Consider the following 27,754-nt stretch of genomic DNA (forward strand, 5'->3'; position numbering starts at 1 on the left):
GAGCTGCGTAGAGCCTTTGAGAGGTCAGCGTTGCTGACGCAGAGGGCCAAAGGGTTGACGCAGGGCCTCCTAAGGCTGACGCAGACCCATCCGGGGTGACGCAGGGCCAGCGTGAAGCAGAGAGGGGCTGACACAGTCCAGAGATAGGCTGACGTTGGGGTTTATAGGGCAGATTTGTGTTGAGTAGCTGCCAGAAGGATTATCTGGGGTTTCAGCTAGAATATTTGTTAGAAACTGAGAGGTATTACTGTCAGGGAAATTCTTTGTTGGGTAGGCCAATTTCGGCACCCAGATTGTACTCTAATATTGCTTAATAAGAAAACCCTCAGATAGCTGCACCAGTTTTCCACATTGGGTTTTTCCGGGACATTAGTCCAAAAATAATGGTGTCATATGGTGTGTTTGTTTCTGTTTCTTTTAGTTGCTAATCTGCGATATGTTGAGCATGCACTAGTGTTTATTTTCAGTATTTACATTGTAGTTGTTTCTAGCAGAGCAGCAACAAGGGAAGGGTGATGCAGTGCCTACATCAACAAGGGTGAGCCGAGAAGAGGCAACGCAGAAGCTAAGGAGATAAAGGGAGCCTCACACAGAGCCACGCAGTAGCTGGGAAGGCTGATACAGTTGGCTGGGGAGGTCGGGTCGCTGGTGCCGGGATTGCGTAAAGCCTAGGATCTCTCACCTTCACATTGCTAGGGTTTAGAAGGCTGTGGGAATATTGCAGAGTGGAGTTGGTGAGGCACTGTACTCAGAACAGTACCTGACAGAGCAAGGCCAAAGGAGTTGCTACCGAGGATTTCTAGCCGAGGAACCTAGATCAGTGGTGCGGTTGCACAAGATGATCAAAGTAGGGGGCATCTCGACAGCGACAAAAGGATTTCCAAGAGGAAAACCAGGACTCGGAGGGAGTCTAGAAGAGAGCTTCCAGATGGGAAGTAGAGACTTAGAGGAGTCGAAAATAGAACTTCCAGGAGGGAAGTAGAGGAGCATCATGGCACTATATGGAGTAAGAGACAAGGATAGACTGGACGAAGCATCGAACTTCATAGTCTGGAAGGCCAGAATCTTATCCATACTTGACAGGAATCATGTTAAGAACTTCGCCTTGAAGGTAATAGCTATCCCAGCTGACCCCAATGATAATGACAAGTACGAGGAGGCAATGTTGAGGGCCAAAAGCATCATCCTTGAGGAAGTGAAGGACCATGTAGTACCACACATTGCTGAGAAGGAAACGACATGTGAGATGTGGGAGGCCCTCAAGAAGTTGTACGGGCATACTTCTGTGTAGAGAATAATGTTGCTTGAGAATCAGTTGAGGTCGTATCAGATGAAGAAGGGAGAGCCGATTGACACCTTCCTCAGAGGACTGAACGAGATCCGAGATCAGTTGACTGATATAGAAGCCACACCGGATCAGGAATTGATGGTGAGGACGGCCCTGAATGCAGTCTCAAAAGACTGGGAGGTATTTGTCTAGAGTATACTGGGCAGAGGGACACTTCCACCTTGGGATGAGATGTGGGCTGCTCTTCGCCAAGAAGAGATCACACGGCAATCGAAGACGAGTAGCAGCAGCAAGGGGATCAATGTTGAGCAGGAGGAGGAAGATGTTGCCCTAACATCTGAGGGAAAGCAGGAAAAGCGGAAGAAGAAGGATCTCTCCAAGATCAAGTGCTTCCACTGTGGGGAGCTAGGTCATTATGTGACCCAGTCTCCAAGGAAGAATATTAAGGGAGAGTCTTCCAAGACTAAGGCAACACTAGCAAGGGCAGAGAAGGAAGTTTTGACAGACGGTGACTGTGCCATGAGTGCACACGCACAACTTGAGCAGAAGTGGGGAGACATCGAGTTGTAGTCAAGCAGACTACAGGCGATGAGGGGCAGGATCCTCAAGGTACCCAGCCTCTTGGATTAGACCTTGCTACGAGAGCCCCGAAGAGGAGTAGAAGGATTGGCTAAGTCGGGTAGAGACGGATGCGGATGGAGTGGCAGAGAAAGCTACAGTGTAGGAGTCCTGAGACAGCGCGAGGCTAGCAGGCTGCAGCAGTGCGAGAGGAACAGGAGTGTTGCACCAGTGCAGGATGGCACAGAGAGGTGTGCAACGGTGCGAGATGCAGGGAGTTGTTGCAGCAGTGTAGAGGTCAGAGAGGGATTACTTGTCAGCGACAGAGGGAGCTTCAGCATTAGGAGAGTTTCTAGCCCAACAAAGAGGTCAAATTTAGGAGATCAATTACTTACTTCTCAGTAACTGAGTTGCAGTGCAGCAGTGGGCAACACGATGCAACATAATGAGAGGAGGTGCATCGCAGATGTAATGCTGGGAGAAAGGACCAGCAGCAGCACGGATGTAGAGGGAGTTTTCGTACAAATGCAGCAGTGGCAGTGGCAAAACCATGGGCAGCAGTACAGGATGCAGCAAGTGCAAAGGATGTTGGGCAGGAAGGCCTAGCATCAGCATAGGTACCGATGCCAGATGATCAAAGTAATACTCAGTGAGGAGTATTGCTAGAGCACAGTCCTCGCTAAGAGGGAGTGTTTATTTGGGGTAGCATCGGATGTGCTCTAGCCACGAAATTTGGTGGAGAGGTTGGGGCACATGAGATATCCAATACCCAAAAAGAGTTTGGGCAGATTCTAAACAGATCAAGAGATATTAAAATAATTAATATTTTTAATGGAGTCCCTAAGTCTAAACTTGGGGAAAATAGAATGTTAATGTGTATTAATATGAATCTGTGTTAGCATGGTCCAAAAGACATGGATCAAGCCAGATCTAATCTTAGCCATTGATTAGGGAATTAATCTCAGTCGTTGATATGTCAACAGGAAAAGTATAAGAGGAGGCTTGAGGGTCACTTGGAGAGGACACCAGAGTGATCAGTGATTCTATTCTCTAGAGCGAGGTTTGCTAAGAGAGATAGAATTAGTGATCGAGAGATGCAACTGAGGGGCATTTGAGTATAGAGAGACAGAGAGGTAGAGATAGTGTCGGGAGAGCAGCGCAGTAGCCAGGGAGAGTGACGCAAAGCCAGCCAGGGCTCACGCAGGGCCACGCAGAGGCAGCCGAGAGTTGTACAGAGCCTCAGAGAGGCCAGCGTTGCTGACGCAGAGGGCCAGAGGGCTGACGCAGGGCCTCCTAAGGCTGACGCAGACCCATCTGGGGTGACGCAGGGCCAGCGTGAAGCAAAGAGGGGCTGACACAGTCCAGAGAGAGGCTGACGTTGGGGTTTATGGGGAAGATTCGTGCTGAGTAGCTACTGGAAGGATTATCTGGGGTTTCAGCCAGAAGATTTGTTAGAAACTGAGAGGTATTACTACCAAGGAAATTCTCTGTTGGGTAGGCCAGTTTCGCACACCCAGATTGTACTCTGATATTGCTTAATAAGAAAACCCTCAGATAGCTGCACCGGTTTTCCCTCATTGGGTTTTTTCGAGGACATTAGTCCAAAAATAATGGTGTCATATGGTGTGTTTGATTCTGTTTCTTTTAGTTGCTGATCTATAATATGTTGAGCATGCACTAGTGTTTATTTTCAGTATTTACATTGTAAATAACTTGCTAAGGAAAATAACAAGTAGGTAGGAATAAATCAGATAAAGTTCATGGAGGGTTTCTAACTAAGTAAACTTAGAAACTTCAACAATCCTAGGATCCATCTAAGAACGGGAAAATGGTTCTCAAGGAGAAGCTAAGGACCACAAAGATGAAGGGTGAAGGCTAACTCCATATCTCACCAAAATTTGAGATCTCGGAGATGAGTTAGCAGTTGTAGGTGAGAAACCAAAGGAAAGTGAACTTGTGCAAATAGCATAAAATGGGTTTACTAAAGAGTGGGCTACATTCGTTTAGGGAATTATTGGACGAGACATATTGCCTCATTGTGAATCCTATGGAGTGATTTCAGACAAGTGGAGCTTAGGCTCATAGTTTTCTAGGGTACTACCACCAGAGTAGCAAAGGACAGAAGATTGAGAAGGAGGAGGAGAATGTATCCCTTGCCGATAAAAGAAAGGTGAAGAAGGCTCCCAGTAGGGACAAAGCTCAAAGGGAGGAGAGAAAAAGAAGAAGGATTTGTCAAAGATCAAATGTTTCAGATGTGGTGAGTTTGGTCACTAAAACACCCAATGTACCAAGAAGAAGAAGGACAAGGGGGAACAACAAATAATAGATTTAGCAGACATAGTTGAATTAACCTCCAGGTTGGAGGAGTTTGCATTAATAACGACTATACCTCCAGATGGAGGAGCATGATGCTTCAAAGTTGCAGGATCAGGAGAGGTCCATGGAAGAGTAGCAACAATTGCAAGATACTCTTCATATGGGTCATTACCCTTGCTACAGGGGCCCAAATTTTTTAGTAGCGGAAGGATCAGTGTTAGTAGGCGCATTCTTACCTTGAGAGACAATTGCAAAGACTAGTTGCAAACAATTACTAGAGGGGCGCAAAGATAGTTGGGCACAGACAATTACTCAGTAGACAGTGAAAATACTAGTTGTAGTCAAATACTCAGGAGAGTTGCATAACCAATAAAGGGACACATTGATATATAGATCAGTTCTTAGTTGCAGTAGTTGCAGCAGCAGCAACAACATGAGACATATGCAACGCAGCCAGTGTTGGCGGTGGTGTAAGGAGGCATAGTGCGGTGTCAACAGCAGTGAAAATGCAAGGTCATTCAGCTTCAGGGATAGTGGATGAATTAGAGTATGCGCAGTGGCTTGATGGACAGTGTCAGGATGTTACAGATGTCATACATTAGCAGTGTGAGGGAAGATGCTATAGGAGAGAACACCTTCCTTGCTAAGAGGGAGTGTTAGTTTTGTAGCGTAAGAGAGGTGTTCTAGTCTCGACTTGTGTCAAAGACGCTACGGAACACAAGATCTCCAAAACCTAAAAAAGGTTTTGGGAGAAAACACCTAGAGACCACTCAATTAAGTTAATTAATCAATAATTAAAATGCCTACGTCCAACTTAGGAAAATTGATTAATTAACAACAATTAATTAAGAGAGATTGAGAAAGCTCTAGAGACTCACATGATCGATTCTAAGATGATATTAGTCATTGATAATGATTTAATCATTGTTGTTGGTGCACCAACGAGAGATTGTAAGGGAAAATCGAAAGGATGGAGATAGACACACAGTTGTGAAACACAGGGAGAGTGATTTCCTTGGAAGATCAAGTTATCCAGTTGTAGAGTTCGAGCCAAAAGGAAGCAAAAGTAGTGATTTCTGGTGGAGTTCAAATCTTGGAGAGTCAAAAACAATATGGCCACATTATTTCCTCAATGAGGTTATGTAGACGTAGTGCAAGAGCTTCAGAGGGCATATTGATTCAGGTGCTAGTGGCCAAGAAAAATTCCAAGATTCCAAACGAGTCATCTCCAAAAGTAGAGACAGGAAAAACAATAGATTATGGGCAACTCCTCAGGCAGTGTGAGTAGGGCCTGCACTAGGCTTGCGTACAAGTTGACGCAGGGGATTTCAAGTGGCCCAGACAGAGCCAATTGTTGGAGTGGGATCAATTGTTAGGTGAGACAAATTGTCTCACAAATATTTTGGCCAAATTATTTTGTTGAAGGATTGCCAATTTGGGCATCCAAACATTGTACTCAGATTTTTTTTGTTGCATAATGAAAATAAACCCTCATCTACCACACCAATTTTCCCTTCAAGGTTTTTCTAGGGACTATCATCCAAAAATAATCATTTTTATTGTGTGTGAGTGCATCTATTTCTCAGTTTCCAATTTATTTTCCATAGCGTAATTTTATTGTGAAAAATTGCAGTGTGATTTATTTGTTATTTGTCGTAACAAATAAACTGCATAATTAATCAGTTAGAAGAAAAAATTTCCAGTGGTTGCAATTTCAAGGAACTTTCACAATTTGATCCAAATCGATAATGTTAATTTGATTCCAACTCTCCTCTATCTATAGATTCCTACATGGGCTCCCGAATGTGAGGGGTTGTGAATGAAACCCCCAGTTTTGGGGTTTTTTTTTGCCCCAACTGACCCAACATTTACACAATGTTGCCCCAACATTGGAAAATTTGGGTTTTACCCCTTTATCAAGGCTATAGCCTACAGGGTTGGATAGGCTATTTTGTTCTCCCTAGGGAAATTAATTAGGAGGGAACATTATATTATGGGACATTATATAAAGGATTTGTGAATAATTGGCTGATGGACGAGATGATTGCAAGTTGGCACACTTGCAAATGGAGGTTTGGTCAATCCGACACAACGCATACACTATCCCATATGCATGATCCTTTGTCTTTTGCGGCAAACACATACCCAAGGGCAGGTAGATGTTTTTGAAAACAAGTCATATACTCAAAACAGTTGTTTTCGAAAATAAATCATATACTCTATCAATGGTTTTTGTGTAGGAATTTACAGGGTAAGTTCCTCAGATAGAGCACCAAAAGACACCACTCACAAATAGATCACAGATCAATACACCAGTATTCTTGACGTGGTTAAAACCTTCAAAGAGGGAAACAGTCCATGACCTGAACCAACGCGGCCACTTCAAGCAATTTATTAATAAAAGAAATAAAATTTACATAAGCTTCTCTCATGAACGATCACCTTACAAATGACCCTCCATGCTCTTTAAATTGAGATCATGGACCAATCGAGTGTTAAGCCACGGATCGAATGTCGGTAATACCAAGGAGAGAATGAATTGTCAAATCACTTCATGTCTAGAACATATCGTGACCGTCGAATTATAAGTTACAAAAGTACATAGTAAAGAAACACACTTTACCTTACTCTACACTAGACCAAGTTATACTTAACTATTTCCTATGTGTCAGAATATCCTAACATCCCCCCTTAAGAACAACTTGGGAAAGGATTGAAGGATGTACAAATATGACACAATAGGAGAAGGAAGGAGGCATTAGTGTCTATCTCCCCTTAGTGACAACTTCTTGAACTCCAACCATAAATCGAAGTTTAGTAAATTTCGTCTCTGTGAGAGCCTTTGTAAAGATGTTTGCAACTTGATCATCGGTTGAACAATATTTCACTTCAAGAACATGGTCATGAAGAGCTTTCTGATGAAGTTCATGTGTAGTTCAATGTGTTTGTTGCACTGATGTTGGATTGGATCTTTGCATAGTTGAATGGCACTTTGATTATCACACCAAAGTGTAGTCGGATGTTGCTGCTGAAAGCCAAACTCTGATAGGATCTAATGAAGCCATAGGGCTTCCTTACTAGCTTCTACAACACCGCGATACTCTGCTTCTGCTGAAGAAAGAGAAATGGCACTTTGTTTCTTGCATGCCCATGTAATAGGTCTAGAACCAAGAGTGAAGACATAACCTGTAGTAGACTTATGATCATCAGGTCACTAACTCAATTGGAATCAGTGAAACCAACCAATAGAGGAGATGCTTCTGCACTGTAATGAATCCCAAAATGAATTGTACCTTGAATATAACGAAGTATTCATTTAGTTGCTTTCAATGACTTTCATGTGGGTTTTGCATCAATCGAGCAATATGTCCAACAACAAAGGAAAGGTTAGGATGGGTATGGGTTAGATACAAAATTTTTCCTACAAGTTGACAGTTGAAGGTAGCACCAACTTCAGGGGAAGTACAAGTGACTGAAAGTTTGGCTCCAAACTGAAAGGGAGAAGGGGCTGGCTTACAGTCTTCCATATGAAAGTGGCGTAGAAAATCACAGGCATACTTGGACTGGGAAAGGGAAATACCTTCTTTGGATTGGAAGACTTGAAGACCAAGAAAATAATGCAAGTGTCATAAGTCTGTCATTTCAAACTGCTTTTTAAGGCTGGACTTCACATGGTTTATAAGGTTGCGATCACTACTAGTAAGGATAAGATCATCAACATAAAGAACAAGAATGATAAGAGACTTACCCACTTTCTTGGTGTAGACAGTATTGTCAGAATGACACCTAGAAAAGCTAGTATCTAAAATAAAGCTATCCATTTTGGCATACCAAGCTCGAAGGGCTTACTTGAGACCATAAAGGGATTTATTAAGCCGACATACAAGGTTGGAGTCTGTTTGTATAAAGTCGGGAGGTTGTTCCATATAGATTTACTCATGCGAGTCCCCATGCAAGAAGGCAGATTTAACATCCATCTGATGGACTTCCCATTTGAAAGAGGTAATAAGGGAAAGAACAAGGCGGGTAGAGTTCATTTTCGCAATAGGGGAGAAGGTTTTAGTATAATCAATGCCTTCAACTTGCAAAAATCCCTTAGCAATAAGACGAGCTTTATGTTTATCAACTTTTCCACCTGGTCCAAACTTGGTTCTGTAAACCCATTTACATCTAATAAGTTTTCTTCCCTTTGGAAGATGAACAAGACCCATGTATCATTTGTCAATAATGAACGATATGCTTCATTCATAGTTGCGTCCCAATCTGGATGGCCTGAAGCTTCTGCAAAGGTGTCAGGATCATAATTTGCTGAAGCTTGAGCCAGTAAAGAAGAGGTTCTATCGAACTGAGAAGTGTACATCACTGATCTTTAGGATTACCTACAAGAAAACCTGCTGCATCCCGAGTAGCACAAACCCATTTTGAAAGTTGAGGAGCTGAAGGAGGATCCTGAGAAGGTGGGGGAGGATTGTCATCCTTGCTGTCATCATCTGAAGAAGAAATATTTGCAGAAGTAGAAGGAATAGAGAGAGGTGGCACATCCGCCAAACTAGGCTCGTAGGCCGATATATTTTCAGCAAACTTTACATTTCTTCTAATGATAACATTTTTGGATTTAGGTGAAAGAATTCTATATCCTTTGACATCTTCAGAATATCCAACAAAAATACATTTTTCACTCTCAGGTTCTAAGGATTTATGTATCTCATCGGGAATATGGGCCCATGCTTCACTTCCAAACACACGAAAGTGACTTACATCTGGTTTAATTGAGCTCCATGCTTCTTCTTGAGTGATATTCTTTAAAACCTTAGTAGGAGTGTGATTTACTATGTAATTTGCACAGTCAATTTCTTTTGCCCAAAAATTAAGACTAAGTCCTTTAGATTGAAGCATACAATTAGCCATTTTCTTTAAGGTGTGATTCTTCCTTTCAGCTACACCATTTTGTTGTGGAGTATATGGAATAGTATGTTGCATTTGAATTCCATGTTCAGTGCAAAAGTTAATGAATTTGTTGTTAACATATTCTCCGTCATCGTCAGATCTTAGCTTAAGAATTTGATGTCCAGATTGTTTCTCAACAAAGGCCAATAACATGTTAAATACTTCACTTTTGAGTTTTAAGAAGTATACCTAAGTGTGTCTAGAGAAATCATCAATGAAAGTTAAGAAATACTTGTAGCCAGAGAATGAAACAACTGGAAGTGGACCACATAAATCACTATGCACAAGCTGTAAAGGGGTTGAGGCGTGCCAAGAGGCACGTTTTTCAAAAGTATCCCGATGATGTTTTCCAAGTACACATCTGGAACAAACACCATCTCTGCAAGATACCATAGGAAGACCTGTCACCATATTTTCTTTACATAGATTTTGAAGGGAGCGGTAGTTTAAGTGACCAAATTGCTCATGCCAAAGTTTGCTCACTTCTTCATTATGAGCAACAAATACCGAGGGAAGAGTTGATGACCTAAAGTTGTTAAACTTATAAAACTTTGTAGAATCATCAGCAATGTCAATAGCTAAAATCTGTCTAAAATATCTTAGGTCCTTAATTACAACATCATGAGGTGAAAATTCAATGATTTTACCTTCACCTAAATGAGTTATCTGATACACAGATAGATGGTTGCAGGATAAGGTTGGAACACATAATACATCATTAAATTGACCTTTGTCTAGATGAATAGTTCCAGTCCCTACAACACTAAGATCTATCATCACCAACATATATATTTTTGGTGTTACAATCATTTAAAGAAGAAAACATGGCTTTGTTTTTGGCCAAGTGATAAGAAGCTCCAGAATCAATGAGCCACTCATGAGAATGAGAAGAAGAAGATACATTTATTGCATAACCAGACCGAGATGTTTGACAACCACATGTAGAAAGTGTTATTCCTAAAAATGAAGTTGAAGTTGAATTTGAATGGTGCTCCAAATGGATGTTACGCTTCTTCATTGTTGCTTCCAAGGCTTCCATATTCTTAAAGAATTTGGATTTTAAGTGGTCATCTCAATTACAAGAGTTGCAATGTCTATCAATCTTCTTCCCTTTGTTTTTATTTTCCTTATCATTTTGTTGAATTGACTTTTCATTTTGAGACTGAAAGTGCTTAGGACCCTTGGTTGGTTTAGGACCATTCCTTTGAGGATGATGCTTCTTAGGATTCTTTGAATTTGGTTGTTGTTGGGCGGCTAAGGCTTTCTTAGAAGAGTTTCCAAGATTAACAAGACCAAGATGTAAGAGTTTTTCTTATTCTCTTATTAAAGAATCACAAAAGACATCAAAAGAGGAGAACTTGTAGGCTTGTCCTTGAGAAATAAAGGCTTCTCTAGTCGAGTGGAAGGTGAAAACAAACACAGAGTAGGTTGGTCACAACTTAGTAAGAATGGAATAGATAAGGCTACCATCTTCTTTCTTAACCTTAACACCTTCCAAGAGAAGTCTGAAGGTATTGAACTTGGACAAAAAATCTTCAATGAAAGAAAAATTATTGGGGTCCAACGTAAGCAACTCATTTTCGAGTTGATAAGCTCTAATTTCATTTTTAATTCCAAAAACTTTATTGAGTTGTTTCATTGTTTCATCAAGGTTATCAAGTTCTCCGATATGGAATCTAAAGTCTGGAGAAATAGACATCCCTATCAACCCATGTGTTTTATCTTGCTTATTTTCCCATTTGACTGTCTTATCTTTATCTTTAAATTTAAACTCTTGGCATGAAGCTATTCTATAAAGACCTTTACTTCTAAGTAAATCCTCCATATAGGACACCCATTGGAAGTAGTTGGTGCTGTCAAGAATAACTTGGCATGAAATTTCCATTTTAATAGAAAATGAAGTTGTAGATGCTGAAACTAAGTGTTCCAAAGGAAAGATCTCGAAAAATTAGGTCGATTAAAAAAAATGGCTCTGAAAACGGCTTTCGAATGAAGAAGTTATAGCTTTTTGAAGAAAAGTTGTTGAAGATGCTAACAAAGTACGTGAATGTGTAGAAGTGAATGATAATGTTATATTTAAAATAAAAATCCCCCCTCTTTCCAAACTTAATCTAATTAGTTCACTTGAAAAAAAAAAATTATGTGACCCACTTTTATAAATAAGTAAAAATCACTTCACAATGGTACTTTATGAGTTGCCCACTAAATTATAACTTAAATAAAAGATAAAGAGACTTTAGAATTATAAGTGACTCACTTTTTATAATGAGAACACTTTTACATAAAGTAACTTTAAAACATAAGATACATGTGTTTTTTGAAAAAATAACTCAACAAAAAGAAAAACTTGAACCCAAGACCTCTATTCTCATAAAGTAACTTTGGACCAAGTGAGCTAAATGAAAAGGTTAGTAATTTTTGGAAAAAATGGAGGCTTTTTTTTTTTAGTCACTAAAGCTTTCGCATGCGTGTTTACTTGAAAAAGCCATTTTTTTCCTACAAAACAAAAAAACACACAACCCAACAAGGACTTGCGAAAAAAACCAAATCTTATGGCTTCAAGTTAACTTTCGCCAGAAACTAAATATTTTACTCAATATTTCTGATTTTCTGAGATCACACTAAGGTGCAGCGAAAAAGAGCATACGCATAAGAAAAATCCTTCCTTTTTATTTCTGATTTTCCTAGATCGCACAAAGTCACAGACAACGAGCATACACAGAAATGAAAAGTATATATCTGGTAATAAAAAATGGAGAGCGAAATAAACCGAAATAAACAGAGAGATAAATAACTAAAACTGCAAATAAACATTGTATACCTCCAGACCTTAAAAATGGCGTAGCTAAGGCTACCAAAAACATTTTTGCGTAGAACGAAAGGGGTTCCTCACTGAAACAGATGCTCCTAACATAATAGAGCAGTCCTCTTGGCCCGAAAGTAGTCAGAAATAGTAGATCTAGGAAACAAGAGTCGGATGCAGTTGTACTAGCTTCGAACTTGGATCACCAACAGATGCGGCCCTCAAATAGCTTTAATACCATGTAAGAATTTACAGGGTAAGTTCCTCAGATAGAAAACCAAAGGACACCACTCACAAATAGATCACAGATCAATACACCAGTATTCTTGACGTGGTTAAAACTCTCAAAGAGGGAAACAGTCCATGGCCTGAGCCAACGCAGCCACTTCAGGTAATTTATTAATAAAAGAAAGAAAAATTACATAAACTTCTTTCATGAACGGTCACCTTACAAATGACCCTCCATGCTCTTTAAATCGAGATCATGGACCAATCGGGTGTTAAGTCACGGATCAAGTGTCGGTAATACTGAAGAGAGAATGAATCGTCAGATCACTTCATGTCTAGAACATATCGTGACCGTCGGATTGTAAATTACAAAAGTACATAGTAAAGAAACACACTTTACTTAACTCTACACTAGACCAAATTATATTTAACTATTTCCTATGTGTCGGAATATCCTAACATTTTGAAAAAGGTTGTTTAGCAAATTAAGTCATATATACTCTTACCACCATTTTCGACGACCAAGTATTGAGAAATAGTTTTTCCTTATTACATACATTCAACATAATTAGTTTTGAAGAAGAACATTAGTTTGTTTATTATAACTAATTTTGGTCTAAGAATTTTTGAAAACATTATGCTATATAGAGTGGGGTTTTGAGACTAAATTGAATACAAAAATGACAAAATTATCTAAAGTTCAGTTCAAAAAACTTGTGTATTGTGACAAATATTGTTTTGACTATTGTTTCTCGTGGACATCTCTCTAAAATCAATAAAAATGTCTATTTAGAAGCAATTAATAATCCAAATGTGTTTACCCAGATGCGGGTGACATTAACAATTATTAATGAAGAGCCGCAGCTGGCTTGGCAGATGGCAGGCGGATGGTCCTTATGATATGCGTCGTAGGATGGAAAATTGATTTAAGGGCAGGTGAAATTAATACCGAGCAGTCTCGAATAATGGTCTTGCAGTCATGCATTAATGTGCGCATGGTTGATCTGCAAACAGGTTGGTTTATTGGTATGGATCCGTTCAATGCGCCTGTCTCAGCTACTGGTTCTTTTTATTGTGGAGCAGAACCGCTTCAGCACCCCTGCTTGGTCTTTCGAATTTGGCTGCTAGCCTGGGTTTGGAAGATCCCTGAAATACTCTGCGCTCCTACTGTTATCGGCTTGCTTTGCCTCAATCCCTCTCTCAATCCTTTTGCACTTCTGAGTATGCCTCGAAGCCGAGGTATCCCTCGTAGAGGTAGCCATACCGGGAACAGAGGCCGCCCTTCTCGTCCTGTTCCACAGAATGTTGTCCCTATCGCCTCAGCATCCCCTTCTTCTCCGCCTCTGGATCAAGCTAGGCCTCTCCCGAATATTTTATTCCAGACCTCCAGGTTTACTTTTCAAAGCCGGCTCAACAGGCCTGTTTTGAAAGCAAGTATCACCATCATTCTCGAGGAGGAGGAGAGTAATCAGGTCAGCTCGGCTCCAACTACCTCCTCCCACTCTCAGGAAGACAGTGTTCTTCTAGGGGACATGACAGGGATGGTGTTCCATGCGGACAACATGCAAGAGGATACCCATGTTTCGAAAGTGCCTCAGCAGCCCGTGGATCCGACTCAGAGCGATATTCTGGCTTGTGGGCCGTCTCAGAATGCAGGTTGTATTTTAAATCTGGTGACCACTCCTGATGGAGGCACAGAGGCATATGATGAAAGCGGTTTCGTTACCTGGGTAGCCTCTTCCAGCCAGGTGGACAGGGACAAGCCGGATTCACCGAAGCATGCAGACTAAACATGTCTCCTCACTGCCGGGTGGCCTTCTTGCCTATATGCTGTGCAATTTTGGTTCTGTGTCATTGATTCTGAGGTTAGGTGTTTCTGTCTGGTTCATACTCTTGCTACAGGTCGCGGCAACTGTCAATATAGGTTCTGCTTTTTGTGATAAATATGGCTATGCTAGTTGCTTTTGTGCTTTTTTGGTCAATGAAGGGCATGACGGAATCAGTCCTGGTAAAATCTTTCAGTGTGTCAGGGCCCAAATACAAAATTTTGAAGTCTGTACTGTAAATTTGGTAGAAAGCCTGAACTGTAATGTCTCTGAGTTTCTGGTTGAGGAATGGCCTCGGCCTCCTCTGAGGTCTTGACCTCATTGTATATATATTTTTTTTCCTTTTTTAATAGAATTAGTATTTACGAAGAAAAAAAAAATAATCCAAATGTGTTTCTCTAAAGACAGTGTATAAAACAATGTATAAAAAATTGTTGTCATTGAATGAAATCAGCGTAAAGATTATTTTCATAAAACAAAACTACAATATCATCTGCTAGTTTAAGCTAGTGTGGAATCAAATTACCAACCTCCTACTAAAAACACATATGTTCTTCCATTGCATTAGCACCCTTCAAAAAATTGAGGGGAGGGGAGAAACATGTAGTTGAGCAGCCCCAATAATTCCTGGTAATATAGTATAATAATCTTAGTCTCTAGACGTTGATTTTATTCCTTAGATCCATGTGCTAACGCAATAAAAAGTGTATAAACCATTCACAATACGGTGTTAAGTAATGAGTGAAGTAAAAAACTGTATAAACCATATGCAAATCGTGGAGTAGGTTTGAGTACCCTCGATGGCTCTTGATAAATAAAAAGTGTATAAACCATTCACAATACGGTGTCAAGTTATGAGTGAAATAAAAACTGTATAAACCATTTGCAAATCGTGGACTAGGTTTGGGTACACCCTAGATGGCTCTTGAACTTCTCAATAGGAATAAATACTAGAGTTTGGGGTATCAGACTGTCAAATGCTCAATTACCCTCAAAGGAGCAAAAGTCCACTCTTGTCCACTATAATAGAATGCCCACAATTATCCAAATTCCTGACTTTTACTATTCTCCAGCTACGTCAAGACTGTCTAACTGATGAGACTTAGAAGCCAATGCTAATGCTTGATAAAAACTCACATGAAGAGAAAGTTGTTGATATGGACGCCTCCTTTTTTTCCTCTCCCAAATGGATGCAATCATCAAAATCGTCTCACCTATTTCCATCTGCGCAAAAGGTGTTTGCCACCTTCTTGAAAGATTGCACACTCCCTCGCTGTTTAAGATGCAACTCTGTTGTTATAAACAGATCCATGAATAGGAACAGCGCTGGAACATCTCCAAATGATCTGCCTCCTTGGTTTGCCTTTATGCATTCACCTATGAGCTTGCTGCTAATCCTCCTTCGCATATAAGATAGCTCATAAAAAGCACCGACCTGCATATTATAGTCCGGTGAAATCAACATCCACATCTGTCAAATGAATGTGAAGATCAATGCCTTTCTCATGCTGAGTTAGTCTCTGAAGAGGGCACTTTCCTCACTGGTATAAATCAGATCCTGGCAGAACCAGGGTTAAGACAACTCCAAAATCATGACTCAATTCAAAAACAAACTTCATAGATCGCTTCAAGGAAAAAGCCAGCAGCAAAATACTAGTTTTTATCCTTGAAGACGAGGACCCACATACAGTGAAGAGATGACACCCACTCCAAATCCTGTCAATAACGTTCCCAAGGCACCCCAAAATACTATAGAACCAAAAAGTCCTGAATGCATTAACATATGAGCAATTTTCTCCTCACTTCACTATGTAACTAAAATACAGTTCTCGTCTATACAAGCTAATAAAAAGGTGAACGGTAATCCGTTATCTTCATCACATCCACTGGGATAATTCGATCAAAGGGAAGGTCCGCTAACCTTTGAAACTAAGATTACAACCCAACCAATAATTGTAACAAATGTCTATTTAAAAGTAATTTTATTTCAACCTACTAAAACAAAATATAAGCAGTGACAATGTAATGACCACTCAGATCCTCATCCATTAAAAGAATTCATGATTCTATCCGACCTCATTAAAACATTCAGATAAAAAGGACAAAATAAAGATATTCAACAACAGTTTAGCAACCAAAAAGACCAACCATAGCAATCATATTTTTAACTTTTATCCATGAAACTTGGACAAAGGAAAATCAAACAGTTCAATATTAACAAAGCAAATAGTAGTAGGAGAAGAGCAGGAAAAAACAAGAAGCTAGGATCAGCATGTAGCCCACAATGCTCGGAAAATGCAGTCAGATATTTTTATTGATAGCAGTACCCATGCAGTAATGTGACCAAATTGATATTGGTAAAGCCTATTTAAGGTGACCATACTCATAGTAAATGCTCATCGCTGTCATTTTAAAGTCATATTTCCATACTTGAGCGAGTATTTCATTCATACTCTTCAAATTCTAGAATCATTGGTCGTAGCAATGCTTTTGTAAGATCCAAATAAACAGAGAACCTCCATGTATTCCCCTAGTCTCTTATGATTTCTAGTCAACAGCTATTAGTTAATTGTAAACAATATTATAGTCGAACTTATGGAGGATTATCACACATATTCCTCCAATATTACACAACCCTTTGCTGAAATGACAGCAACAACATACCAAAACTGCTGAAAAATGACATTGTGTTTATACATGTAAGGTATTGGTGTTGTTTAACTTCATTCATTCCTTTCTAGATGCTGAGTGGCTTTTTTGTAAATATAACTGCAGATTTCATATTCTTTTTTGTCCTCGATCTTCGAAAACCATGCTCATCTGCAGAAACAGAGTGCCAACATATTCAAAGCAATTTCAACTTCAAGGCCATAAATAATATTCTTACACAAAGTATATAGCTAGAGAAGGGAAAGACATCATTATTTCCTTATCACTTATTTTTTTTATCAATTGTTTTGACACAGGCGATATCCAAAGAATTTCAGTCTGATGGTACATACTGCATAAAAATTTTTTGAAAGCAAGTCATGCTCAAATTCAATGAAGCATCTACATTTTCAAGGAAATTTCAGAAATACAGAATAAGATACAGAAAAAGTAGACTGATAGAGCGAAAAATTAAATACAGATGTTATCATTCAGAGACTTAACAGAGGACAAAACAAATGTTGTCATACCATGAGTAAACCAGAGGCACAAGTAGCGAAGAGAACAACATAACAGCAGTGAAGACATCAAATTTATCAAAACTCAAAACATGCTTGGGAAATTTAAAATATTAATTTATGGTTGACAGCACAACATACCAAAACTGCTGAAAAATGGCATTGTGTTTATACATGTAAGGTATTGGTGCTGTTTAACTTCATTCATTCCTTTCTAGATGCTGAGTGGCTTTTTTGTAAATATAACTGCAGATTTCATATTCCTTTTTGTCCTCGATCTTCGAAAATCATGCTCATCTGCAGAAACAGAGAACCAACATGATCAAAGTAATTTCAACTTCAAGGCCATAAATAATAGTCTTACACAAAGTATATAGCTAGAGAAGGGAAAGACATTATTATTTCCTTATCACTTATTTTTTTTATCAATTGTTTTGACACAGGCCATATCCAAAGAATTTCAGTATGATGGTACATACTACATAAACAACTTTTTGAAACCAAGTCATTCTCAAATTCAATAAAGCATCTACATTTTCAAGGAAATTTCAGAAATACGGAATAAGATACAGAAAAAGTAGAGCGATAGAGCGAAAAATTAAATACAGACGTTATCATTCAGAGACTTAACAGAGGACAAAACAAATGTTGTCATACCAGGAGTAAACCAGAGGCAAAAGTAGCGAAGAGAACATAACAGCAGTGAAGACATCAAATTTATCAAAACTCAAAACATGCTTGGGAAATTTAAAATATTAATTTATTACATATGGTTAAAAGCTTGAAAAATGCAATTTATGAAATGAAAGGGTGCCTGCCAAGAGCCTAGAATCCTACAGAAAACCTAAAGCAGAACTGAGGTTTAAGAATCAAATATCCTTATTTAATGCAAGGCCATAAATGTAAAAAAGAGATTGTTCAAAAAGTTCACAAACCAGTTTCCTGTGAAATACCCAGAAACATTCTGTGTTGACAAAGAGTGTTGACATTCTGTTTTAATGCTCAAGCAAGTTTTTGATCACATTATTGCATGTCATATTTACAGAGAGAGAAATAAAGATGCGGACTCCTTATAAATCAGGGAGCGCTTCTGGACATGGGCACTTGGCAAGCTACTGAAAAGATAGGTTCCGTGACAACAGTACATCGTCTCAGGCCTTTCATGGAATGCTGCCCTCCAGATACACAGCAGTTTTGATCAGCATGGTTTCTGTTTTTCTGTTTAGCTTATCACAATCACTGGCACTCTATGTTTACAGATTTTGAGATCAGAGCTCATTTTTCTTTGGGAGCTCTTTTTTTTTCAGCTCATATGGACAGTATTTATGTCATTGCACCGTCATCTTATGGTTTAATATGTGATATATCCTGAAACACCAGGAATTTTTTTGCTACGCGGGGCAGAAACTACTAGTTTCACAATGTTTTTTTTTAATGCACAATTTGCATCTGCGGAATGTAATTTTCTTCTTATTTAATGAAAATTACGATTGTTTCCTTTTGAAAAAAAAAAAACGCAAGGCCATAATTGTTAACAATGAGATTGTTCAAAAAGTTCACAACACCAGTTTCTTGTGAAATACCTAGAAACATTCTGTGTTGACACAGTAAGGGCAGATAATTTTGTTGAAGCCCAAATGAGCTATTGTACAGCAACGTTCAATAGCAGAGGGGTGAACCTGGACAAACACAACAAATCAATAAAAAGTTGTATTCTTCTTGTGGATGATGTTAAAATTGAGTCAACACATTCTCATTACTCACTATGCAACAAAGAGAGGAATCTTTCTCAAATAAAATCCAATGCAAATGAGTGCTTGTTATTTAACACCCAAACAATTATAAAACTCAATAACAAGAAGTCGACAGAATAAGCACTGTAATGAGTGAACATAGCCCTAGTTTGTACAAATATTTGCTTTGGCATTATCGATTTCAAGTGCCCCTAATTAATAGTCCAAATCAATATATACAAACGTAGGGCCTGTAAGCATAGGGTGTAATATATTTACTAAATATGACTAGAAATGTCAATGAGTAATGGGCTATATAGTATACACATTCAAGAACATATCAATATAACTGAGACAACGCACTAGATCCTTTCCCTGATGAAATACTTAAGATGCAGTGTGAATTGAAATAGAAGAATGGATAGCTGAATTTCAAATAACTTTCTTGGAAAGTTGCCCCCTCTAAAAATGAAAAAATTCTTTGGGTTGTGGTCTAGTGGTAAGTGGGAATCCAAATTCGGTTGGGCATGTCTGGCCCAATAAAGGACTGGGTTAAAGTGGATAAAGGTATATGTTTAAGCAGTAGTACCTGGCTGGTTTTCTTATTTATTGGTGAATGGTGCATTTGGTAAAAATTCAATATGGATTTTATGAGAAGTCAAACATCAGCAATGTACCAAGTCACATTCCAAATCACTCATATAACAGCCCACATTGGATAGCAAAAATTAAACATGGATTTTATGAGAAGTCAAACATCAGCAATGTACCAAGTCACATTCCAAATCACTCATATAACAGGCCACGTTGGATAGCATTTTGCATGAAGCATCAAAAAAGTACTCACAGCGTCATGTATATAAAATGAGGTTTGTATCATCTCATACTTCATGTGGGATTATTCACAAGTGGAAAAACAAAAAAAAAACAACAGTTCAGTGCCCATGGCTCTTATCTTCATGATAAAGTTTCCAAAGGTTTTCACTGGAAAATTAGAAAATACAGAAGTATCTGTTAAGAGGAGCCAAAATGAGTGAGTTGTGCACTGGTCGCCATCTATTAGATCCGAATTCCACGGCGTTGACTGGTTGATCTCTTTACAATATTAAAAGTAAGCAAGGATTTATTATGTTGCCTAGGCAAGACAAACTCAATTTTTCTCCCAGTTGTGCAAGCAGCTTATGGGCATTCTTCCAAAGTTATAGAACTGTATGGTGAAAACAAGGACATTCGTCCAAAGTTATAGAACTGTATGGTGAAAACAAGGACAAATAAATATGATTAAAATTTGGAAAGGAGACTCAAACACACAGCTGAAGGATTTTCCCACTAGAAATTTGTGGCACTTTCAAGTTTCAACCATAGGATGAGAACCTGTTGCTAGCAGCAATGCCCATTATATGTGTGTGTGTGTGTTCTGCAAATAAACAAGTGTTCTATGAAGAAAAGTGGCTCATGAGAATGACGGCATCATGAAAGCATAGGAGAATTGATGCAGAAATCAGATTTCTATTTTCAGAGTGATACTACCCAACTCATAATCATAGATATTGATTCCTTCAACAACGTATCTTCAATTTTATTTTTAGCAAACAAATAGTTAATGGTTTAAGGATTTGCGCATCAGCTTAGCATTTGAAGGCATATAGGCATCAGTTGAAGACTTCATAAAGAGAGGGGAGTTGGATTCTAGAGAGGCAAAATTGTATTATTATTTTTTCTTGTGGGCAATATTTTAGGACCAAGTCATAATAGATTGTATTTCCAGCCATTTGCACTATGTACTTTGTAATGTTAATCTATTTCCAATAATTCATAGTCTTTGCATCTCTATGATAGCTCGAGGTTATATGGATTACTCTTTGAGAGGCTAAAGTTGAGTATCAATTTTCCCTTAGGTCTATTGCAGCATCTCAATAACTAAAGAGATTTATGCTAGATTCAATCTATTTCTGTTGTACCTCTTCTTGGTCGGATTGCTTGGTAAGTATTTCATATAATTTCTGTCTATTGAAGTGTATGATTACTGGAATATTTTCCAAGTACGGTTTCCTCATTCAGAGATTTTAGCATTAGTTTAATGTTTTAGATATTTCAGTTTATATTTCTCATTCTGCAACTTATGCCTTTAAATATACATAAATGTCTATTTTGGTTGGAAAGTAGCCTGTTGACTGATCTATCAAAACCCATTGTCCCACAGTTCACAGAGTGAATACAATCTCCACTGTCTGGTGCCTTGGTATGATTCTAACTTCATTGCCCAATGGATAGGCTTCTGATCTAGGAGATTCACATACCTTAATCCCCAATCTACTACCAACCCTCCTCAAACCCCTTCATCCTGTTTTTCGCAGATCTGGCCTTTGTGCTCAATAAGTTGCTGTTTAGTGACAGTGAACAGCAAGCTTCATTTCAATTGAGGGAACCCCCTCTGACCCAAGGGCCAGCTTGAGGTCAAAAGTCAGTTTCCAGATGCCCTGGCATAGTTCCTAGACAGTTGGGAACAATATCAAGGAACAGCACAATGCATGAAAGAAATTAGAGAGAAAGAAGACATATACCCAAGCAACAAGATTTTGCTCCCCTGCTTACCTGGAATTGTCAATGGCTTTCTTATCTGTGATTAATTCTAACAAAACAATGCCAAAAATATACACATAAGATTTTATAGCTGACCAGTCATAGCATACACTGATGCAAAATATCCATAGGTTCCCAGCACATGAATGGAAACATGAGTCTTATCTCCAACTGACCCAAGTTTAACTAATCCAAAATCAGATAACTTAGAATGATACTCTTGATCTAGTAAGATATTGGGGCAATTCAAATCTCGATATATCAGTAATAGCCTCGGTCACCTTTCATCTTTAAAAATGTTGTAATATTTTGAAAGATAAAATAGAGCACATGGGCTGAGGTAAAAGGGACACTGATTCCAGGGCTAAGGAGGATTTTGCTTGGAGGATATTTTGGGATTTTACTACAGCTATGAAGACTGACATAAGGCAAGCAAAGGGGCAGGTGGCATTATGGTGGTTGGCTGGGCAGACAGACACAAAAATCAATTAGTGATGAAAATGTCAGCTAAAACAAAACAATTTGGAACAGGATGGACAGATGGGCTACATTTGAGTAGCCAAAAAATTTTGGGCCAGATTGGCAAAAGGTTAAAACAACAGAAAAGAGGCAGAAAGTCGGCCAACTAGAAGACAGGCAGGAAGAAGAGGATTTAACGAGGAGACAGGAGAGCACGTGGAAACCCAACAAAATATAGAGCTGACACTGCTGGTGTTTGTTGGACTGGGGGATTTATACCTGTACCCATCTTGAGTCAGCGCTGGGGAAAACAGAGTCGAGGTGAAGAAGCTTACTCAGCCAGGAGGGAGATTTCGGTCACTAGAATTCCTGGATCAATTGGCAGCTTGGGCTTTGTCCTTGGAGCAGTTCCCTTACGCCCTGGAATCTGGCTCAGGGTAGATAGCTGCATAAGAGGTTTCATTGCAGTTAGTCTATGGTTGGGAGGTGATCTGTCCCTGACCCAGTGCCTAACCTCTTTGAAATATATGACTCCCTTATGTTAATTGTAAAGCAAATTACTACCACTGCTAGTAAGACTGGATACATAGCTTGTGTAAGTTTGAAAGGCAGTCTTGATTGATGTTGTGGAAGATTTCAATATACTGTGTATAGCGTGTTGTATGTCCTTGGAGCACTTGGAGAGTTTATGAAATGCTGTGTATGGTCTATACAACGAAGTATGTGTAACTAGAATCCCTGAACAAACTGTTCATAAGACACTGTTATTCTATATGCCGAAATGTGCGTGTATTACCCCCTTATACACTAAGTTGGAATATGACCTGTATTATAACACAGAGCATATGCAGAATATCAAAAGCTTGACACCACCCTATACTGTCTTTTGGCTTATTCTGAAGGGCAAATGTCATCAACGCCTCTTTGATGAGATTCAACAGGATGGCGACTGAAGTTGGTCCTGTTTCGGGAAGGCATGTTTTACTCTGTGAGCAGGCTGTCGCTCCTGGAATCCTGATCAGATCCGTATGAAATGGGTGTTGACCGACCTAAAACATGAATAGTAAGTTCTATGTACTAAAAGTTTGATATTGTGGATTTATACCACCAAGTCCTGTACAGGGGCTTTTTGAAGGAAAGCTTGACTGATATGATGAAGTGTAAAATAATACAGTTAAAACAGTTTAGTAAAATTTAAACAGATATCTATAGTCTTCTTCAATAAATGGAACACTAGGGGCTACTCCGAAGTTTTTTCTTGTCAAAATTATATAGATATAATTGAAGAGACACCTTTTCCTCTCTTTCACGCAATAGACCTCCATTTAGAACTTACAGTTCCAATGTGAAATGCAATGAGTTATTCTAAACTGTTTGTTCTGTTCTCTCCATAACTTGCCACTGTCAATGTTGTGTCATGCTTTTTATTCTAAATTGCTTGTTTTACTCTCTCCATAACTGTGATTGTTCTACCCTCTCCTCAAAGAGCCACCTGTAATATTGTTAACATGTTTTTACCTACGAACTTGTATGACAGTTAAACTCGCCTTTCATAGCATGAACAATGTATATTGAAGCAGCATTTATGTGAGCAGATCATAAGATTTTGATCATCATTTCTGAATCCCCTTCTAGAACAAAATGCTCAAACCCAATTGTAAATAATTCATTGTCCCACCAATAAGGGTTGTCATCTTTGTTTGCTGTTTACGGTGGTGCCTATGCTTTACATGATCCTCGTTGTTTTATACTATTCTTTACCTTTCTCCTTACCTGCTTAACCTATGTTTTACAAGATCCTCCATTTTTCACACTATACCTTACCCTTTTCCACATGTGACCAATAAGAAGAGTCCGAAAAGTTCAATGGCAGGTGTTCTGGAATTCCTATTATGGCATAAAATATCCTCATCTAAAAAAAGATATTTTACGTCACATTTGTTGTTAGGAATGGTCTGGGCATAAACTGAATCCAGCCTGAAGGTGAACCCCACAATTAACTTGCTGATTGCTATTTTGGAAAACTAGCTGGGCAGAGCTCAGAATAAATTAACTGTTATAACCCTGAATAAGAAAGAAAGAACACAGTTCTGATTTTTGAATGTACATAAGCATGGGCATGCAATATGCGGTGGATAAACAAAATACACTTCCTTCAATTGGCTTGGAGTATTCTTTTGTCTTCGTGGCCAAGCTATCTTGACTCTCCAACAACTTGACTCTCAAGCGCCATTTCCTCCCTTATCTTTTAGCTCTTGAGGCTTTTGACTTCAATGAGGCTCTGTTGCTCTGGTTCTTGGCTTGTTTTATGGTACAAGACCTAGTGAGGCCTGGAGTTTTCTCATGTTACGATTAATCGAACTATCTCCTTCACTCTCTCAAAATGATGAATGAGAGCAGGTTGGAAGGTTTTCTTTTAGCGAGTCTCTTGACTCTAATCTGTCTGAGACACATATTCCTTTTTTTGTTGTTATTCAATACTTAGTGACTTTGATGGTTTGATTGCCTCCTCTATGGTAGTCAACAATCCAAATTTATGAAGGAACAAAATGAAATACATATTCAAACCAAAACACATAGATACAGCGAAACAAAACTTCAATTAATAAATAGCAACTGCTGAAAATTGTTTACATATATTAGAGAAACAAACTAGCTCGGGCAATGGTAGCTTACCTCCGAGAAGAGATGTGATGATTATATGTCTTCTAAACTTTGCTACAATGAGGCTCGCGGGTATTTTTATCATCAAGAAAAAATGGAAAACCCTAAACATCCAAAAACCTAACCCCAGAAGATGAAGTGCCAAAAGTTTGTGGGCCCTGTTAGGGTTAGTTGGTAACTTGGTACATCAACTTCCGGGGTCGTAACTTTGGCATATGATCTTCATTTGGCATGTACGATAACTCGTTAGCAATATCTATTCGAGGACAACAACTTTTGATTGCAGACCCTTACCATAGGCTACAGGTTTGCCTGTTTTCCAAAATAAAGTCGTTTAAGCCCTCAAAACGGCTCCAGAAGTTCAGGACCCAAAAAACTGCCAAAAATAGTAACTATGCTAGAAATTAGAAAACTTAAAGGAAATAGTGTTGGGGGTTCAAGTGGAATAAGCATGTGGCCACCAATATCCACCTGGATCAATCCTCCCCCCGTGGGAAGCAATGGTCACCATTACGTTGAGTGCCTCCATGAGATGGAGAAACATCTGCTGAACTTGGTCCCTGGTGAGCCACTTGCCTTCGTGCAGGAGTTGGCCGCTTTGACAATCCAATACAGTTGGATCCTTTGTTGGTGAGTGTTCTTAATTTGTGTGTCCATGATCCGATCAGTCGTGGCATGTTCAATGCAATCTGAGTTGAGCTCTATTGGTGTTTGTTGCTCAGCAATGTCTGATGTGTCTAGCAATGGTGGAAAGTATGGCAAAAGGCAGTCCACATTGAACACTGGGTGCAGGCCAAAGAATGGGGGAATGTTGAGCTTGAAACCATTGTCACCCACAGCCTTGGTGATGGTTTAAGGCCCATATCGGAATGGTCGAAGCTTCCAATGGGTTCCAAAAAGGCATTCCTTCTGCAAATGCAACCGAACTTTGTCGCCCGCTTGAAACTTTTGTGACACTAAGATGTTGATTATGACATTGTTTGTACTTTCCATTGGCTTTATCTAGGATAACATGAACCTGTTGGCACATGCACTGGATGTGTTCAATAAACCTGATGGCTTTATCAGCTTGGGACTGAACATGTGCAAATTATGTCTGTCTAGTCACAAGAGACATTGCAACATCAATGGGACACAATGGTTGAAATCCCATGCCCATTTGAAAGGGGTTGTGATCAGTAGAGCTATGGAGAGCTTTGTTATAATTGTTTTGCACATAGGGAAGACTCTCATCCCATGTTCATGGATGTTTGAAGTTGTACATACATAGTGTGTAAACTATCATCCTGTTGACAGCCTCTGTCTAGCCATCAATCTGAGGATGGAATGTAGACGACTTGGTGAGCTTAGTGTCCAACAATAACCAGAGGCTCGACCAGAATGCGCTTGAGAACCTGTTATCCCAATTTGATATAATGGTTTTTGGAATCCCAAAATGTACCCATACTCATTCAAAAAGGATTTTGGTAGTGTCTTCTATTGTGGTGTTCTTCTGTTGTGTTGCTCTTCTTGCAAGCCAGCAATATAGCCATCTTAGAAATTCTATCAACGACCACAAATACACAGTCGTTACTGTTACCGCTCAAACTAGCAGGGGTCCTATAAGGGGATCCTTGAAGGGATACTACTAGGCTAAGGGAAACAAATGGAGCAATAGCCCACTATCACCTCGGCTAAGGCTCCCTTCTCTTTACGGACTTTCACCGATGGGAGGAGACCCGTTATGATGAGGATCACTAAATGGATAGACCAATGATAGGGTGAGGGGTGATCCTAGAAGCCTATTCACAAGAGAGGCTCAAATATGTGGCTTACTTGCTTTGGAGGCAAGGTTTAAAGCTCTCAAGGAAGGGCTTAAGGGGAATTTCAAGGTTTAGGTTTAGGGTATGTATCTTATAATGGAGGTTCCTAGGCCTTGAAATTCTTGTGAAAGCTTGGATTCTCAGTGATCCTTAAAGAATTAACCTTGATAGTGCATGGGACCACACAAGACCAAGTGGACCTGAGGTTAGGTCAAGGGGATAGGATTTAGCTACCAATGATATACTTGACCCAATTAGGGAGGGGAAAGGGGTCAAGGAATGAATTTTCAATGAAAGGCAATGCAAAGATCCCAGTGAGGTTTCTAGCCTAAGGGAAACCAAGGGCAAGAATTGGTCTTCGAGCTAGGGCTTCTAATATCTCAATATCCCACTCTCGGAATCTCATGAAATTTGGAGGCCTTCTTGAGGAAACACCAGCACAGTTGTGGACCAAAAATCGAAGTATTTGGATGGCTAGATTGTGATATATTTGATGACCTAGGTGACCTATGGGGCTAGACCTAGAAGAAGAGGAGACGGTGAAGAAAAATAGGTTATAGGGTGATCACCTATGGTAGACCAATGCCTAATCCTTTGGGGAGATTGGAGTCAAGAATGATTATGAATTCGGATTGAATTTTCTTAGTCAAGGAGGCCTTAAAGGCAACTTCACTTAGCACTAGGGCAAAGGAGAGTAGCTTCAAAGACTTTATACTTCGTTTTGCAAAATAGATGGCTTATCAAGATCAATTTCAACAATGAAACATCCCTAGGAACATTCACTCATCATACATGGCCCATACATGAAGCATCACTATCTAGAAACAAAATTCCCACAACTTTGCAATAATGGATGCAACAAATTAGCCCTAGTATAGCAAAATCCCAGCAACAATGTATGTGACAAAAATAGAAAAAGAATAGCATTAAAATTGCACTTACATGTATTAGAGTATATCCAACCATCAAAATTTTGCCAATCAAGAAGCTCCAAGATGAGAAAATGATCCAAACATCAAAATTCATTCCATGCTCCAAAATTTCGTCCTCCAAGAAGGATAGCGAAGTTCTCACAAGAGATACAAGTCCAACCAAGTGATGATGCTAAAATGAATTCACATCACTTGTATTTATACACTTCTAATGAGTTTGATTTAGCTAATTAGGCCTACATTAGCCCCTACAATAAAATAATGTGCAAAATAACTAACTTTTGGTGACAAGCCCACCAAACTAGCTCATAAACAAAAGAATAAGCCTCTCAAGAGGTCGAATAATGAATAGTGCATGTCGTTGGGCCTTGGAGGAGGCCTAATGGAGTCCATATGTGCCATAATGTGTAGTTGAACTCCCAAAAGCAATGGACAAGGGGTTGGCCCC

At 39.3% G+C, this 27,754-nt stretch overlaps 1 long non-coding RNA gene across 2 annotated transcripts in view; it reads right to left on the reverse strand.

Annotated features, from left to right (window-relative positions):
- Positions 1-16,259: 16,259 nt before the first annotated feature.
- LOC149145916 (uncharacterized) overlaps positions 16,260-27,754 on the reverse strand; it is a 34,887-nt gene continuing 23,392 nt past the window's right edge. For both annotated transcript variants that reach the window (XR_016264734.1, XR_016264733.1), the window contains exons 2-4: positions 18,717-18,812; positions 17,275-17,430; positions 16,260-16,786 (exon numbers count right to left, since the gene is read on the reverse strand). This is a non-coding gene — a long non-coding RNA (uncharacterized LOC149145916). The remainder of the gene's footprint in view (positions 16,787-17,274; positions 17,431-18,716; positions 18,813-27,754) is intronic.

This window comes from Pinus tabuliformis, chromosome X (assembly GCF_031772625.1).
Source record: "Pinus tabuliformis cultivar Carrire ecotype Pingquan chromosome X, CPIR1, whole genome shotgun sequence".
In the NCBI taxonomy this organism is placed as follows: domain Eukaryota; kingdom Viridiplantae; phylum Streptophyta; class Pinopsida; order Pinales; family Pinaceae; genus Pinus; species Pinus tabuliformis.